Source organism: Triticum urartu, chromosome 2A (genome assembly GCF_056163025.1).
Source record: "Triticum urartu cultivar PI428250 chromosome 2A, HENAU_Tu73, whole genome shotgun sequence".
Lineage (NCBI taxonomy): Eukaryota > Viridiplantae > Streptophyta > Magnoliopsida > Poales > Poaceae > Triticum > Triticum urartu.
Window position 1 is genome coordinate 311,225,023 of NC_141874.1, and position 19,941 is coordinate 311,244,963.

At 45.8% G+C, this 19,941-nt stretch overlaps 1 pseudogene; it reads left to right on the forward strand.

Annotated features, from left to right (window-relative positions):
• Positions 1–16,076: 16,076 nt before the first annotated feature.
• On the forward strand, positions 16,077–18,430 carry LOC147984932 (zinc finger BED domain-containing protein RICESLEEPER 2-like; annotated as a pseudogene).
• Positions 18,431–19,941: the final 1,511 nt, after the last annotated feature.

Here is a 19,941-nt window from a genome sequence, read left to right on the forward strand (position 1 = left end):
TGGCTGGCAGATGCCTAGAGTTTAATGATGACGGGTCTGTTTTTGAAGAAGCTGACCTTACCAGATGCGTCAAAGAGATGCGTCCCTTGGCGTGTCGACTTGCATGGGAGCTGGACTTGTCAAAGTACTAGCCACCTTACGACACCAACAATGCACGCATTAAGGCGCCATCCCACGACATTGTAGATCTGATTCCGCAAAAGGCATAAGCACACTTTTCCAACTTATATTAACCCTGCTCCTGTTATGAATGATGAAGCCGTCTTTGAAGCCTTAACTGGTATGAACGGGACGTCGGGAATCTTTAGATTTCTAGCGAAGACTCGATACAGGATGACCTAGGAACCTCCAACGCAAGGCACCAAGACGATGTTAACCCGATGGGATCTAACCGGGACGACGTAGAGGCCGGCTCAAAGGGGTGATTTAACTTTAATAAAACTTAGCAGCAAAACGATTTGGTCTTAGATATAGCATTGTAATTGCATAGTTAAAACTTTTATCTGCTCATGTCATGCCTTTGAGCATGTTATGTCAACCGTGCTATCCAGCGGCAGAACATCTTTGCATGTTTGATCTTTGTCAATATCCCTTATTTTATTTAAGTCTTGTCATATAATCTGAAAGATCCATCAATGCTTATACTTGTGACTTATTGTCAAAATCCGGGGCGAGTTAAATAACCCAATGACTCATAGTCATATCCAATCATTGAAAAGAATACTTTGGCGGCTTACAACCATAGTAAGCTCATTGTGGAGCAATATAACCCGGAGTCATCACCTGTACATAATCATGATGAAAGGAAATAAAAAGTTTCTGCAAAATAGATATAGTGAATATAAACATGTATATTTCAAATATTTGTTAAGTCGGCTTGCAATTCACCACCAAAAGGGACTGGTTTTGAAAAACTCATTTGTTTTGCTTCAAATAAGCTTGGCATGATAGCCATTCATCCCGTAAGCCGGCTCTCACGTGACATAAATCTATTGTTTTAACCTTAACTAGTTCAAGGTCTTCCGAGAAGATTGATTGTTAAGAGTACGACGGGCCACGTAGAGGAGTAGCAGCAAGCAGGTAGGTGAGCTTATCCTAGCTCTCTATAAGCCGGCTCTCACGTGACAAATATTGCCATTTTAACCGGTCATCTAAAGATTGACTGTCAAGAGTATAGCGGGTCACCTGGCGGAGTAGCAAGTAGCAAATAGGCAGGTTTAACCCATATGTGGCATATAAAGCCGGTCAAGATGGTATGAAAGCTAAACTCAGTGAGTTGGAAACTCCCAAGTGACCTTATGATCAACCAATAAAGACTCATGCACAGAAAATATGAGATGACATGCTAGAGGCCCCGAAATTTGGGGATGCCGGCTTTATTATGTTGACCATAAAAAGATATGTATAGTGATGAAGTTATATACAATGACAGGAGCCAATGGCTCAAGTGTAGTAAGGCCGAAGTTAGCAATGTTCCAGGGCCTGTGGGTCTACAACTCAGATGTGCGGAATCCTTGTTCTCACGTATGTCAAGGAGGTAATATGATGACAGGAGGTGAAAGCTTATGCATCCCTGGCTGATCTTGAATCAATCGGAGCACTAAGTCGCTCTCCCGAAAGGTCCGGCTTAGAACCCTACGATTGTGATAGCGATGTAGGTCTTGCTGATAGATGGCTAAACGAGCCACCGCAAGATCACGCTCATCCTCAAGAGAATCCAAAGCGTTCTGACGCGCCATCTCATTGTCAGCCTCCACATAAGCCGCCACCCTGGGCGAGTCATGACGAATATCGCTTGGGAGAACTACTTCAACACGTTTCAATGAGCCAGGGTTTGATTCCTCTGAATGTCTACTGGTTAGCATGTTCTTCCTGACCATTGGACTAAGGATGTGCAACTGATGAAACATCAAGCCAGATGTGCTCTCTTTGACAAAATTCTTTCATAGCACCTTTAGACAAATTCGTCCCATTATTAGGATAACCAAAGCGAAAAATCAGCTTCTTGACCAACTGAACTGCAGTAGTTGCCTCACAATTACTGACCGGCTCTGCCTCAACCCACTTAGTGAACTTGTCAACCACCACCAGAAGGCGGGTCTTCTTATCCTTAGATCTCTTGAATGGTCCAACCATATATAGCCCCCAGACCGCAAACGGCCAAGTGATTGGGATCATCACCAATTCCTGAGCCGACACATGAGCTTGCCTTGCGAATTTCTGACACCCATCGCACATATTAACAATATCCTCTGTGTCTGAATGAGCCATCAAGCAGAAAAATCCATGACGAAACGCCTTAGCCACTAGCGATCGTGAGCCGGCATGATGACCATAGTCGCCTACATGTATCTCTTGGAAAATCTCGCGGCCCTCTTCAAGAGAGAAACAATGTTACAAAACACCATTCATAATGCATCGGCCATTAACAATAGTGATAGACTTAGAATGTCGTGTGATACGCCATGCCAAATTTTCATCATTGGGTAATGAGGGAGTCCTTGATTAGAGGGTCCCCGGGCGTCCGGGGTATGTGATATGGGCCGGACTGATGGGTTGTGAAGATACAAGATAGAAGGCGTTCCCCCGTGTCTGGATGGGACTCTCCTTTGCGTGGATGGCAAGCTTGGCGTTCGGATGTGAAGATTCATTTCTCTATAAACCGAATCTCTACAACCTTAGGCACCTTTGATGTCTATATAAACCAGAGGGTTTAGTCCGTAGAGACAATCATAATCATACAGGTGAGACATCTAGGGTTTAGCCATTATGATCTCGAGGTAGATCAACTCTTGTAACCCTATACTCATCAAAGTCAATCAAGCAGGAAGTAGGGTATTACCTCCATTAAGAGGGACCGAACCTGGGTAAACATCGTGTCCCTTGTGTCCTATTACCTTCAATCCTCAGACGCACAGTTCGGGACCCCCTATCCGAGATCGGCCAGTTTTGACACCGACATTAGTGCTTTCATTAAGAGTTCCTCTGTATTGTCGAGAGAAGGTTCGATGGCTTGATGAATCACCTACAATCATGCTATTTCGGGGGAGACTTTCCTCCCCGGCCAAATTTTCATATTCGGCGGCATCACACTGCGTGCCAACTCGATTGGCCACCTTGAGAAGACCGACAGCTACGCCCTTGCTCATCAGATCAGTTTCAGGAACCTAAATTACGTCGCTGATATCCGAGGAGACTTGATCTTCGATGGGTTCGTAGCTCCAACCACGGCTCTGACTCTAGATCCGAAGGAAACTACCAGGTCCGAAGATGGGAGTTTGGAGCCCATCAGACTCTTCACTATAAATCGCATTATCGAGGATCCGGAGGCGATCTTGTCGACGGCGAACTCGGAATCAGTCCAGGTTCCCCCTATCATCGAAAGGCCGGACTCGCCCTCGGACTCCAGATCCGAACTCATGAGGTCCACACACCAAGCAGTCATAGCCAGGAAGCTCTCACTCTAGCCAGCCCCGTGGACTCTCGCTTCCATATCCAAACCTCTCTCTTAAACGAGGCTCTAGACTTAATGCGATCCCTCGCTATTTCAGAGGAATCACTTCAGAACTACGCCCAGCCCGGACTAGAACTACTAGGGAAAAGACTAGCAGTAGCGCGGGTTTTAGGTGTATCAGTAGCGCGCGGACCGGCGCTACTAATAAGGCGCTACAACTAACACATAGCAGTAGCGCATGCTCACCAGCACTAGTGCTACACAAGTGTAGCAGCAGCGCGCTTAGTGGAAGCTCGCTACTGCTAATAGCTATAGCGCGCTTCTTCCGTGCGCGCTAGTGCTACTACCGCGCTGCTGCTAACTTTTCTCCACTCGCTACTACTAATTTTAGTAGTTTTTTGTTTTTTCGGCATATTTGTTTTGTATTTGAACAGGCTTTATAGAAGAATTTTTAGCACATACAAATGTCATCATGATACACATACAAATGCCTGCGAGACCACAGATGTAATCATAGCATATACATACAAATAGTCTCATCATAATCATCATCCAACACAAAGTGGTCTCTCGTCATCATCTCGAAAATAGCGATACAAGTCTCGATTACTTGCAAATACATCGTCATCCATCTAAACAATGATATAAGCGAGAAGAGCTATCACTTTGAGTACATGAGTTCGTATACCTCTCTCGCATTAGCGTGAACCTAAACTAACTACTGCATGTCGCTCAGAAACCGGAAACCGGTACGCTTGGGCCAGACACTCCGGCCACTTGTCGTATATATACTCCTGGCGTAGCACTTCTTCGTCATCTATGATCTATGCACCTGCATCGTCACATGAGTCGATGATATGCAACATATATAGTTGAGCAACAGAAAGAGACATACTTCGCAAAAATAGAAATAGCATATCATAAGCATAAATAACAAAGTTCATCGTACCCAAAATGCCCTAACTAGAATGATTTTCGCTAGTCAAGGAGGATGGTTTAATTACATCACAAATAAAGTTTCACCGTGCATAACTCAAAGTTTTGTCATACAGAAAGTATGGACTAAACGGACACATTGTCATATATCGACAATCACTCCAACATGTCGTTCCATCCATCCAAGTCAGGGAGATAGTACTTGAGCTTAGTGAAAGGCTTCATGTCAAGACGCTGAGAGGCTAACCATTTTCGGACGTCTTCCCGCGACATTTTTCCTTCTCCGTAGAACATCCCTGTTTTTCCGACGACCTCCTTTTTTAACTGTACACAGTAGGGCAAAACCCCACTTCAATTTTTTTATTAAATAAAAAGGAGAGTACAAACAGACAAGGCTTGAGATAAGCCCAGGAAAAAAAGAGAGAAAAAAAGAAAACTAGTCTAAGGAGCCCAACTAAAAGCCAAGAAAAAAATTATAGGACAAGGCTGTCCAACCAGTTGCTTTAAGAAGATGAAAACTTCTCCTTAATTCTAAATTTGAGGAGGTGTAGCTCTGAGAGGAAGATGAATTTCCATCTATCAAGGCTGGTGGGAATGCTATTGAAATCTTATCATTCCTGATTATCCAAATGGCCCATGAGGCAATGATAATGATCTCCATAGAGAAAGGTTGCTGAAGATTGCCTCTTAAGTCTGGAATGGCTTCCATGATGGTTAGATTTCTTTGTCTGTTAGGGCACAGGATATCCCAGCAAGCAGAAGCAAAAGGGCAGGTCCAAAACAGGTGTTGTAAAGTTTCTTCCTGCTGACAGTTGAGAGTAGCACAATTATAGTTGTCAAGATGAAATGTTTTCCTTCTTAACAGATTCCTGGTATTGAGTCCACCATGCAGCAGTCTCCAAAAAAAGACCTTGTGTTTTGGATGAACACAACTTTCCCAAATCCAGTTCAACTGAGCTGGCACAATTTTAACACCTACCAGAATTTTGTAAGATTTGGCCAAAAAAAATGTATTATTCCCCCACATATAACTCCAAGAATCTAGGTGCTCATTAAATGCAGATCCTCTTAGTGTGTTACAAATGTCTTCCATCACTTCAAATTCCAGAAAGGCTTCTTGAGTAAGTGGAAGGTGAAATAAGTCTTCCAAATATTCAAACAAAAGAACCTGTTGCACTGAAGTGTTTTGGTCTCTGACAAAGGAGTAAAGATGAGGGAACAATTGATTCAGGCAAGCAGAGTGCCAGAGGTCAGACCAAAATAGAGCAGATTTTCCATCTCCAATTGTGCATCTTGCCATGGACTTGTAGCTATCAATGAGCTTCAAATTACACTTCCACTAGAAAGATCCTTCCCATTTTTGTCCTGGTAGTTGACCCAGGGGATATTATCCCTATTGTAGAACTTGTGGAGGTTTTTGAGCAGTAGTGCTTGGTTTTGCACAAAGATGTTCATCACTCCGACGACCTCCTTCATGATGATTTGGGCAAGTTCGCCTTGGATGTTATAGAACTCAGCTCGAAGTCGATGATCCTCGATATCTCCTATGTCCTTTGCCCATTGCCAAATATGGGCATCGCCGGATCTAGGTGACATGCGAAGGTTCTGGTGATCCCATCTGTACTCCAGCATGTGGTGTAGGACATAGAATCCATCATTAAGAGAATCGTTCGGTTGCTGGATGCAGCAGAAGTCAGTCTTATGGCCGAAGGCGGCCCTGCCGCCCCTTGTCTTCTTGTCCCTGACCTCTCCACCCCTTGCTTGGTAGTAAAACATAGCACTGTCGAGAAGATCCTTGATGTGGGTGTAATCCTTTTTGTGAATGTTCTTCGACGAGTCCAAGTAAAGAGCGTGGGAGAATCGGGGGTAGAGGATGATGAGGACGGCGCGCCCGCCGCTGCGCAAAATAAGTACACCTCAAATTAATTAGCCTCTACCGTGCAAATGAATGATTGAAATTGAAGGAAGGATAGCAGCGCGGATGACTTACACGGGATGATAAGGCACGAGAATCGCCTCCTTGTCCTTATTGGCGAGCATGAAAGTGACGATGTAATCCCTCGCGTATTCACGGTGCTTTGCGCAGACTCCCAAGAAGCCCTCGTGCATGTAGTACGGGTCAGCGACATAGATATAAGATATCTGCTCAACCCCGATGACGTAGTTCATGTGCAAGGCATAAAGGCGGACAAACGTAAAACCCAGCTTCTTCACGTGAAACATGTCGAATATGTAATCGAATCGGAGGAAGAACTTATCCGCGGGGAAGCTGTTGACGTACGACATTTGCCGCGGAACGTTAACCACGTAGAGTGGGTATCCTGGATATTTTGAGGCGATGAGGCGTTTCTCTACCCGCAGCACATCGTCATGAAGTCTCCTTAGATCGCCGAATCTGGCCCGTAGCGCTGTTGCAGGTAGGATTGGTTGACCGGGGATATGTCATTTATCCGCATCGGGGATATCTATACGGTCCTGAAGCCGAGGCTGCTGAGGCGGCTGGATCATAGAATCAGCTTTTTTGGCTTTACTCACTCTCTTCCTAGATTTCTTTACTACCGGAAGGTCATCCATAATACGTTGAGACGGCAATTCAGGCACCGACTCATGACGCTCAAACCCTAAGGAGGCACCAGTATAGACATACTGTTCAGCGCCATCGTCGTCCTCATCCTCATCCATGGTGATGTCATTAGTGACTAATGGAGCCTCCTCCTTACCCCATCCGCTATCACCCAACCCGACACCCGATGCTAATTGGGTAGGTGGGGTGTTGATGTTCATACCTTGGTGAGGCTGCGTGCTCGTGGGTGTGCTCCCGGCTGCCTCCAGACGAAGCATACTCTTTGGCCACAACAGCACCCACCCATTGCAACAATCACCAAGCCGCCGCGGTGTCTCATCGTCATCCCCCGCTAGTATTGGAGGAGGCAAATTCTCGTGGCCCAGTTTGACACTGGCCACGGAAACCTTGAAGACGTTCGGGGGGATCAGCCGGCTGTGGAACAATGGTTCCTTCGGCTTCATTATCATCGCCTTCCCCACGTCCACCTTCTGGTCGCCGATGGTGTACAATATGGTGCACGGGGTTTCGTCGGCCTGCAAAGAAAAGTCTGCGACGTGAGACATCTGAAAGGCAACGAAAACAGGAGATTATACATTTATATTGAAGGGGGCCGGTGTGACAGATACCGTGAGAGCGTCAAGCTCAGCCAATGATGAAGCACCACCGAGCACGTCCGGTGCGGGAGCCGGTGCGGGACCAGGTGCGGGAGCAGGTGCTGGTGCAACGCTAGTCGAGCTGCTCCCCAAGAAGTCGGCAAGGGGAAAGTCATCTGCATTTTTTTTTCTGGATTTTGCCTTGTCCAAGTGATAACGCCCGTCACCAAGGAAGTAGACAAATCTGCAACCACCTATTTTGCGGCAGCTACCGCTGTTTGTGACTGTTTGAGATGATTTCTTCTCAACCGCAATCTCAACCTTCTTGTCGATGTTTTCTTCAGTTAACCTCCATCTTTCCTTTCTCTCCTCCATGGTCTCACGGTAGTACTTCTTCCATGTGGCGCCTTCTCTGACACCGTGCACGCGTCCATACGACGGTCGAGTATCCACCAGTTGTCGTTTCAATATGTTCAACGCCCAGTTGAATGGAGTGTCCCACTTGGGCCTCGCCAATGCCTCAGACGGCGAGTCGCTTTCGGCCGCAATCCACTGCTGCTCTCTCTACAAGAGGCACAAGGATCGTTTACAAATATGACTAACGTGTGCACTCGAATTGATCAAAAACTAAAATTACCAGCAGTCTCATGAACTCCGTAATGACCGGTGTTGTCTCGTAAACCTTGTTCACTGGGTCCCAGCGGTGCCGGGTCCTGAGGACGTCACGCTCCTGTGGGACGGTGAAATCCACCAAGGGGTCTGGGATGCCAAGACTCGCGGCTCCCGCGTCCTCCTTGGCCCATTTGGACCTCTTTCCGCCGTAACCACGGCTTCCGAGGTGGTGGCTCCTAATGTTCCTCTCTTGAAGCCCCTTCATGTACTGAGACTTTTTTTGGCAGCTTCGGCCTCGCAAGCCTCCTTGAATATTTGAAACTGCTCTTCCGTGATTGTCGGATTATCCTTTACAATCTCGGAGTAGGGTTCCTTCTTGTCGGTGATCTTTGCTTTCACTCGATTTTTCCAGGCGGCCAACGTGTTGCTAAACTTGGTCATGGCGTGTTTGTTTATCTTCTTCATTGCCGGATCCTCATCTGGATCTTCGTAATCCTTCTCATTCCGACCCGAGAACAAGAATATCTCGTGAAACTTCTTTAGGTGGGAGCTCCTCATATTTTCTATCATCGGTAGTTTCTCATCGTTGATGGTGGCGGTTGTCCGTATGATGCAGCCTATTTGATTGCCGTAGCATCGACGCGCTTCCTCGGGCGCCTTTGGCTAAAAATTGCCGTCATCCACCTCCGTGACCACTGGTCTAGTAGTCTTGAGTTTGTTAGGAAGTCGTTGCCTCTTTGCTTTCTGTTCTACACCGGCTCCGCTTCCCGAGGCAGCGCCGGTCTCAGTCTCAGTGCCGGTCTCGATGACGGTCTGAGTCTCAGCGCCGGTCTCAGTCTCCGCACCGGTCTCAGTCTCAGCACCAGTCTGAATGCCGGTCTGAGTCTCAGCGCCGGTCTCAGTCTCAGCACCGGTCTGCGTGTCGGTCTCAGTCCCCGATGCCACCAGTTGATCGTCGGCAAGGCTAAAAAATTCGTCTGCCGCCCAGTAGACATCGTCGCAATCACCAGAACCCTGTCCTTCATCGTTGCTAGCCATGTTTCCTACGATTAAATCTAGTAAATTAATTCTAGACCTAATAAAATGAATAATGACATACAAAAGGCCTATGTTTTCTAGGAATGTTGACTCCTTCCTGGTGCGGCAAATCCCGGGCACTTGATATGTCCTAGTTTGTAGCACAAGTCATGCCGAAATTGATGAAAATTTCGGCATGACCTTTGCTAAAAAGTGGACAAATCGAGAACCTGAAATTTGCCAGAACGAAATGAATCAACATTCCGACAAAACATATATAGGCCAATCAGCTTGATTCAAACAACAAAGCCACTTGGGCACAAACAACATGACCACTTCAAGGAAAAGATATAATCAACAATAAAAGTCTAGGAAGGGATCATCTTTAAAATAAAACTTGCCTAAATAACCTAGATAATTAACCTAATTAAACTAGTTAACCTGATTAGTTCTCTATCAAATCCCTAACTAAATTTTTGCACTAACCTAGGTAATTAACCTAATTAAACTAGTTAACCTAACTACTTCTCTATCAAAGCCCTAACTAAATTTTTCCCTAACCTAGATAATTAACATAATTAAACTAGCTAACCTATGCATGAGAGAGAGAGGAGGGCTGGGGGCTTACAGAGGATGGCTCCGGTGGTGGCGAGGGAGGCAGTGGCATCTCCGGTGAGGGTGAGGGAAGCAGTTGTGGTGAGGGAGGATCCGGTGGTGTCAACGGCGGCTCCGGTGGCGTTGATGAGGCCGCGCGACTCCGTGGCGTTGGGGGCGGCTCCGGTGGCATCGACGGCGCATGGCTCTGGTGGCTCCGGGGGCGTCGACGTCGGCAGGAGACGGCGGCGAAGTGGGGCGACGACGAATTGGGGAGACGACGGCGGGGTGGGTCGAGAGATTTGGGGGGCAAGTGGTGGCCGGGGGGGCGGTTTTTTGGTTAAGTCAAAACTAGAGGTAGCGCGTTTCACAGGACGCGCTATAGCTAAGGTAGCTATAGCGCTTTTTCCAAAAAGCGCTACTGCTATACATATGTAATTTTCTCTCTTTTTTATTTCCTTTTCTGTTTCTATAGCGGGGGTCCTGGAAACGCGCTGCAGCTGCGTTAGCTACAGCGCCTCTTACTAACACACGCTACAGCTAAGCCTTTCTCTGTTTTTTCGCTTTTTCATTTATTTTGCTTTACATTTTTTTTTCTTTCTCCATTTTCTGTTTCTTTCATTTTCATTTACTTTTCTATTTGTTTTTCATTTTATTTTATTTCCATTAGCAGTAGCACTGTTACAGGGAAACGCGCTGCTACTCATGCCCTAGCGGTAGCGCGCTTCCTGCAAGGCCACTACTGCTATGCATAGCCCATCGTTCCAGCAATGGGAATATTAGTAGTAGCGCTTTTACGGGCACACACACTACTGCTAGAATCGTATCTGCAGCGCGGTTTATTCTGAACCGCTACTGCTATCTAGCACTAGCGCCCTTTTTTAACCCGCGCTGTTGCTAAATTTCTGTGTATAAGGTTTTCCCTAGTAGTGGGGGCTGAGAGCGGGGAATTTTACGTCCCACCCACCACCCACTTCATAGCCACTGTCGAAGACTTGACCGACATGCTGGATTACGCCTCAGAAGACATTGACGTCATGGACGACGATGCCTGTGACAAACAAGGCCAAGACTCGCCGATTACTGGATGTTGGACGTCCACCTCCACATACGACGTACACATGGTGGACACCCAAAGAGGATGACAATGCAAATAGGAAGGATCCGGTAGAGGACAAACCTGATGAGGCACCACCGAAACATCGACGCCAACGACGACGCTCAATACGCGTCGCGGCAAAGATAGTAATACCGGCACTGGAGACGATAAAACTCCTGAGGGTGCCGAAGAGCCAGAAGCCCCTGTCGAGCACACATCCGAACAAGACGATGTGGGACAGGGGCAAGTCAACACCGACGATCCGGTCGGGAACGGGAACTCGGAAGGTAGTAATTATGTACTGCTCTCCGAAGACGATGTGAGCCTCGGCGACGAAGACTTCATCGTGCCAGAGGAACCACTCAAGCAGGAGCGCTTTAAGCGCCAATTAATCGCCACTTCAAGAAGTCTAAAAAAGCAGTAGCGGCGGCTCCAAGCCGAACAGGATACACTCAATGACAGGTGGACCCATGTCCCGGCTGTCGAAGAGTACGGCCTTCAACGCCAACTAAGAGTTATCCGAAGCGTCGGCTACTTCCACAATTCGACGACGAGGCCGTCAAGCCCATACCGTCAAGACACGACCGTGCTGATGAACCAGACCGGCCGCCATGTAGACGAGATAAAGCGGCCACCTACGTCGAACACCAACCCGCACCACATTCCTGTAAAGGTAGAGAGACAGCAGCTCCAAGATACACCTACGACCTTTGTCAAGACCTGAATAATAGAGCATGCCAAACAAGATCAATCTACGGATCAAGGGGGCGTGCCCAGACACGGGAAGACGAGCATCAAGCTTGGCCTGACAAGCATAACCTCACCAGGCCCAAAACCGCATATGGACTACATCTGAATTGCATCGTGACGTCACCCGATACAGAGGCGTCGCAAACCCCATATGCTTCACCGATGAGTTAATGGAGCACCAGTTCCCAGAAGGGTTCAAACCCATGAACATTGAATCATACGAATGAACAACGGATCCCGCAGTATGAATTGAAGATTTCCTTCTCCATATCCACATGGCCCGCGGTGATGATCTCCATGCCATCAAGTACCTCCCCCTAAAACTCAAGGGACCAACATGACACTGGTTAAACAGCCTCCCAGAAAACTCTATTGGCAGCTGGGAAGACTTGGAGGACGCCTTTAGAGAAAACTTCCAAGGTACCTATGTTCGGCCTCCAAACGCCGATGACCTTAGTCACATAGTCCAACAACCAGGAGAATCAACCCGGAAGCTATGGACCAGGTTCTTAATTAAAAAGAACCAAATTGTGGACTGTCCGGATGCCGAAGCCGTCGCGGCCTTTAAACACAACGTCCGAGATGAGTGGCTTGCTCGACACCTCGACCAAGAAAAACCGAAGTGCATGGCATCCCTGACCGCCCTTATGAACCACTTTTGCGCGGGAGAAGATAGCTGGCTAGCTCGTAGAATCAATAGCACCAACGACCATGGCACCTCCGAAGCCAGGGATGGCAATGACAAGCCACGACGCAACAAACACAAGCGCTAAAGCAATAACGAAGATACCGAAGACACGGTGGTCAACGCCGGATTCAGTGGCTCTAAGCCCAGTCAGCGGAAGAAGCCATTCAAAGGAAACAAGCACGGTCCATCTAGTCTGGAAAGAATACTATCAGCCTTGCCAGATTCATGGCACCCCTAACAAGCTTGCTAATCATACCAACAAAAAAATCGGTAGTTAAACCGGCCGGCAAGCTAAATGCCGAACATAAGGGGAAGGGGCCGCCCAGCGAGGACGATGATGAAGAGCCTTTCCCATCGAACACGGGGGGACAGAAGAAATTTTCCCCTGAGGTAAAACCGGTGAACATGATATATTCTACACACATCCCCAAAAGGGAGCACAAGCGCGTACTAAGGGACGTCTATACCATAAAGCCAGTTGCCACAAAATTCAACCCATTGTGAGCTTGTCTGATCACTGTCGATCGCAGAGACCATCCGACCTGTATCCATTATGGAGGTTCGGCAGCCTTGGTCCTTGACCCAATTATCGACGGGTTCCATGCCACGAGCGTCCTCATGGATGGTGGTAGCATCCTTAATCTTCCTTATCAGGACATCGTCCTCAAAATGGGTATAGACTTATCAAGGATCAAGCCCACTAAAACTACCTTTAAAGGAGTAACAGCCAGCGTCGAGGCCTGTTGTACAGAATCCATAACGCTAGAAGTAGTCTTCCATTCACCGGATAATTTCCGTAGCAAAGACTTGATTTTCGACATTGTCCCCCTTCCGCAGCGGCTATCATGCACTGCTCAAACGGAACTCTTTCGCCCGTTTCAATGCAGTCCTACACTACACTTATCTAAAGCTCAAGAGTCCTGGACCACGTGGTGTTATAACAGTCAATGGAAACATGGAGCGCTCCCTTCGTACTTGTAACACCCACGATGCGGATATATCTCCCACATGTCGGGGCACGACTTAGAGGCATAACCGCATGGTAGGCATGTCGCAAGAGGGGTAATCTTTACACATCCAATGTACTGAATAACAAAAGGATAAAGAGCTGGCTTACAATCGCCACTTAACACAATGCATAAATATATCATACATCATCCAGAATACAATCAAGGTCCGACTACGGAACCAACATAAATAAATACAACCCCAAATGCTAGATCCCCGATCGTCCCCAACTGGGCTCCACTACTGATCAACAGGAAACGAAACAAAACAACGATCAAGATCTTCATTGAGCTCCCACTTGAACTGGGTTGCATCACCTGCACTGGTATCGTCAGCACCTGCAACTGTTTGGAAGTATCTGTGAATCACGAGGACTCAGCAATCTCACACCCTCGCGATCAAGACTATTTAAGCTTAAGGTAGGAAAAGGGTAGTGAGGTGGAGCTGCAGCAAGCACTAGCATATAAGGTGGCTAACTTACGCAAAAGAGAGCGAAAAGAGAAGCAAAGCACGGTCGAGAAGCTAAAAGTGATCGAGAAGTGATCCTGAAGCTACTTATGTTCAAGCATAACACAAGACCGTGTTCCCATCCCGGACTCCACCGAAAAGAGACCATCACGGCTACACAAGCGGTTGATTCATTTTAATTAAGTTTAGTTTCAAGTTCGCTAAAACCGAACATTAACAAATTCCCATATGTCCATAACCGCGGGCACGGCTTTCGAAAGTTCAAAACCGTGCAGGGGTGTCCCAACTTAGCCCATCACAAGCTCTCACGGACAACGAAGGATATTCCTTCTAGCGGGAGGCCCCGATCAGTCTGGGAATCCCGGTTACAAGACATTTCGATAATGGTAAAACAAGACCAGCAAAGCCACCCGATGTGCCGACAAATCCCGATAGGAGTCGCACGTATCTTGTTGTCAGGGCAACAACGGATGAGACTAGCTACGAGTAAAACCAACCCTCAAGTTTCCCTGAGGTGGCCCCACAGGTAGCTCGGTTTGGACCAACCCTCAGAGGAGCAATGGCCCGGGGGGGGGGGGGTTTAAAATAAAGATGACCCTTGAGTCTGCTGAACCCAAGGGAAGGTATATGGTGGTAGGTAAGCAAACGGTAAATCCAAGGTTGGGCCTTGTTGGAGGAGTTTTATTCAAAGAGAACTATCAAGGGGTTCCCATAACACCCAACCGCGTAAGGAATGCAAAATCAAGGAACATAACACCGGTATGACGGAAACTAGGGCGGCAAGAGTGGAACAAAACACCAGGCATAAGGCCGAGCCTTCCACCCTTTACCAAGTATATAGATGCATTAAAGTAAATAAGAGATAATAATGATATCCCAACAATATCCATGTTCCAACCTGGAACAAACTTCATCTCCACCTTCAACTAGCAACTAGGGCTGGACGAAAAGCTCGTTACTCGTGAGTTTGACGAGCACTCGGAAGCTCGACTCGTTAAGGCTCATGCTCGTTAGTTAATGAGCTGAGCTGAACAACAACTTTAGCTCGTTAATACAAACGAGCTTAACGAGCTAGCTCGCGAGTATCACGAGTAGCTCATTTGGCTCGTTAATTTGTAGATCACTAATTTTTAGTTTTATTACTAGATGGAAAATGATTAGTGCTCAGCCCAGCCCACAGGCCACAACCCACCTCCTCGGCTCCAGTCCAGCCGCTGCCCATGTAACTATCTTCTGTTCACATCTGGCCTCATGGAATCTGGTCAGTCGCGGCCTACTTACGAAGATACCAGAGGAGGAGCCGAGGAGACTACATAGTACAAACTAAAGAGAGATGGGGAAAGCAGCAGAGCAGCGGCTAGGTCTAGGTCTTTGACCCCGGCGTTGCGGCGCGGCTCTGCTTCCTTCTCTACTCCGGCGGCCGCCGGCGACGAATTTTGCCCGCCTCCGCCATCTCCATCCGCATCCCCATGGAACGGCGCGAGCGACCACCGGCTGCGGCCGGCACTCCAAGCATGGAGTCTAAGGTCTGAAAGTAGGTGTTGAGGAAGAGGACGTCGGCCTCCGATTCAGCATCACGGGAGTCTCCTTCGACGGCAGCAAAGCCTTCTCATCCTCGGCAACAAGTGCAAGGAGAAAGGCGTCCAAGAGCAATGGAGGCGACATCACCGACATGCTCTGACGTTGATGCCGTCGGTGTTAGATCAGGACCGGTGAGATTGTTTATCTCCCACTCTTATTTTTATTTTCTATTACATTCCAGTTCATATTAGCATATACTTTGAATCTTTGATGCCCTAGTTAGTACTTGTGAATCTGCTGAAATACCAATGTATACTATTGTTAATTGATTGTAGAAATACAAGTGCAGTTAGGTGAAATACTTTGTCACACACACACTGATACATGCACCAGATTAAGATTAGTCATGCTGAAGTACCTAGTTGAATGTTTGTGGGAATCTTATAATTTCATTCCCTCAATTTTATACATGCTCTAAGTTCTGACTTCTATATTAGATGGTAAAAATTACTACTTAAATGCAAAACCAGTCTAGTAAGTAAATGTCCTGACTTCTACAGTACTAGTTTAGGTGGTTATTAGTATCACCTACTACTTAATGCAACAGGAAGATGTGTTTCTGTTCATTGATACAATTTTGCACAGTGCAATTATTATGTAGTGATACTTACTAATTATTTTGTATGTGTTGATGTTCATTATTTGTATCCCTAATCAAACAATTCTAATTGATAGTATTTTTTAAATATTTGGCTTGTAAAATCTGAATCATGCTATTTCATTCTCCACGGGAAGATGACGGCGATGAAGATGAATGGGTAGAGGTTCATGAAGGGTATGAGGAGGTTGACGAGGCAGAGGCATATGATATGGATGATGATATGTCAGAGCCTTCTCTTGGATCAGGAGATAATCGAAATGACATAGTAGTTGAGGTCAATGGCAAAGAGAGGGCAAATAAAGGAGGGACAAGGAAAAAGGTAGGAGTTGATGGTACTAAGGTGAAGGTGAAGAAAATGAGATGTAAACGTGCAGAATGTTGGCAACATTTCAAGGAGGTCAAGGCTGTAAGTAAGAGGACGCCAGGGGCGGTTGTCACGAACGCAAAGTGTTTGCATTGTGCTAAATTGTTTGCTTATACTCCTGGGGGTCAACTAATAGCCTCAATATTCATAAAGATGTTTGTTCAGTCTATCTAAACAAGAGGGGAAAACAGCTAAATCAAGGTACAATCAACTTCGATCCTGAAAGGCCAGGTGCATCTCTCATAGTAAACCATGAATACAATTATGCAGAAGCCGTTAAGATCATAGCAAAGATGATAATTGTGCATGATTATCCTTTTAGGATGGTAGAGCATGCTTGGTTCAATATCCTCATGAAGTATATGAATGCATCCTACAAGTTCATTGCTCGGAAGAAAATTAGAGCTAAATGCATGAATGAGTATCTTTACGAGAAAGATATCCTTAAAAAGCAACTAAAGTCTGTTGAAAGCATTAGTTTGACATGTGATCTATGGACTTCAAACCAAACTCTCTCATTCCTAGCTGTGGTCGCTCACTACATAGATGATGATTGGATCATGCAATGTCGTGTTTTAAACTTCATAGAGCTAGATGCACCTCACTCGGGTAGTGTCATAGCTCAAGCAGTTCTTGAGTGTTGCCAAGAATGGAAAATAGAAGATAAGATCATGAAAATCACTATGGATAATGCTTCCTCAAATGATAATGCTGCTAAGAGGTTGATGGACAATATCATTTCTCGGAAATCGGCTAAATTTATTCCTAAGTACTTCCATGTTTGCTATTGTGCACACATTGTCAATTTGATAGTGAATGATGGCATTGCTCTGTTGCAAACTTTGATCAATAAGCTTAGGGATACTGTCAAGTATTTGAAAAAATCTCCAACACGCATGTACAAATTGTTGATGGTTTGCAAGTCTCTGAATATGGAAATTGGGAGAGGTTTATGCCTAGATGTTGCTACTAGATGGAATTCTACATGCAGAATGATAGAGGCTTGCACTGTGTATAGGGCTGCTTTCAAAAAGTATGCAGAGGTAGATGCTACCTACAAATGGCAGACTGGAGATGAAGAGTGGGCATTATATGAGAAGATTCAACCCATCTTGAAATCGTTTGCCGAGGTAACAACTGTATTATCAGGATCTAACTATCCTACTGCCAACATTTTTTCTCCATATATCATGAATGTTAAGATTGCTATCGTAGAGCATTCCATGGGTTCGAATGCAAACATGAAAAAGATGGAGAAGCAATGCTTGATAAGTTTGATAAATATTGGGATAGCAATGGTGAAGGTGAGGGAAATGAAAACAGTGGGAAGAACAAAAAAAAGGAAAAGAACAATGTCATGGTCATTGCCACCATTCTTGATCCTAGGTTTAAGATGAAACTTGTTGATTATTGTTTTAAGAAAATGCATGGTAAAGAGAAGGGCAGTAGTGAGGCCGGGGAAATCAAATCTGAATTCTTTGATCTCTATGCAACTTATGAGATGGAAAATCGCAAGAATGAGGCTGGCAACAATAATGAACAGAGTTCAATATCTAGTGGGCAAACAAGTGCATCTATGTCTTCATTGTCAAGTGGGTTTCAATCCTTGCTAGAGGAGACAAATTCAGAGCCATCTAAATCTGAATTGACTAGTTACCTTGAAGACAAAACACATCCAATTCTGGATCGAAATTTCAGAGTAGTTGACTGGTGGAGGTTCAATGCTCATAGATATCCTATCATGGCAAAGATGGCAAAGAAGTTCTTGACTGTACCAGCAACTAGTGTCTCATCAGAGTCAACATTCTCTACGAGCGGGAGAATTCTCGATGACAATCGTAGCTCTCTCAGCCCAAACATGGTTGTGGCACTTGTGTGTGCTTCTAGCTACATTAAAGGATCAAAAGAACACCAGCTTAAGACTACAATTACAGTGGTAATATTTCTTGTTCTCTACTGTGTATTATCTTCTTGTAACCTTAGACTCTTGCTAAATGTTAATTCAAATTGCATATTTGCACTTACCTTTGTAGGAAGATGGCAATGATGACGATGTCGAGTTCATTCCATTTCCTGAAGATAAGATAGAAAGCAACTAGTAGGCCTCCCATATTATTATTGAGTGTGATTGTATTGCTATAGCATTGTACTATTGTTTATTTGCTTGCATCATAACTAGTGAATTTCTCTATGTCTATGTAGGAAGATGAAATTGATGAATTGATGAGCAACTTATGTGAGGAGCAGGAGCTACTTTGCACTTGCTGAGCTAGAAGCTATCATTTTATTTCGGTCATTGTTAGTTATGTAAGACCTTATGTTGATGAAGTGTCGTGCTGAAGTGTTGAAGTAGTTAATATAGTATGTACTGCTAGTCTGCTGATCGAACTTGATCCAATGTTGAGCACCTAAGCCATGTTCAACTTTGTCTTTTAAAATCCTGGACATGTCTTTGTCACTCTATGTTGCTGTCAAAATGTTATTTAATTGTGTCATTGTGTGTTGCTGGCTTGCTGCTAGCTAATGGTTGCTGCATTATGTGCTACTATTTGGAAAGAATAAATTTGGCAAAGGTTGATGGCTGATGCATGACTACTTTCCTAGATTCTGTCTTGTTTACAAATGTAACGAGCACTCGTAAGCACTCACGAGCTTAACGAGTATTTAACGAACCAGGCCGATCACGAGTTTGAGCTTGTTAAAGTTAATAAGCTTAACGATCACGAGCTTAACGATCGCGAGCTTAATAATCACGAGCTTAACGAGTCGAGTAGCTCGTTAGTCTAGCCCTACTAGCAACGCTATAAGAGGGGCTGAGCAAGGCGGTAACATAGACAAACAACGGTTTGCTAGGAAAGGTGGGTTAGAGGCTTGACATGGCAATATGGGAGGCATGATAAAGCAAGTGGTAGGTATCGCGGCATAGCACTAGAGCGAACAACTAGTGACGGTGTCCTGGACTAGGGGGTACTCACCACGTCATCTTCCGATCTGTTAGATTGGGACGAGGACCCTCATGGCCGTATACTCATGGGCCAGTTCGGACAGCTGCCGCATACATGGAAGATTCCACAAGACTTGGCGATCAAGACAAGGACTCCTCCCCACCGGCGTATTTGACTAGGACTCTTGTTATCCTAGGCCTCTGGTGCATTATATAAACCGAGGCCAGGCTAGTCGATAGATCATATACAACAAACATACCATAGGCTAGCTTCTAGGGTTTAGCCTCTCCAATCTCGTGGTAGATCAACTCTAGTACTACTCATATTATCAAGAAGAATCAAGCAGGACGTAGGGTATTACCTTCATCAAGAGGGCCCAAACCTGGGTAAAACATCGTGTCCCTGCCTCCTGTTACCATTGATCCTAGACGCACAGTTGGGGACCCCCTACCCGAGATCCGCCGGTTTTGACACCTACATTCACTACAAGGATCCGGGTCTATTGCAACAAAACCGTTTGTTGCAATACATGTTGTTTCGTGGCGATAAGTACCTATTGCCACGAAACGACATTCGTTGGCAGCCGTTGCGACTGGACACATGGTAATAGGTTATCACCACAAAAAAATAATTGTGGCAACAAAGTGTGCTATTGCAACATCCAT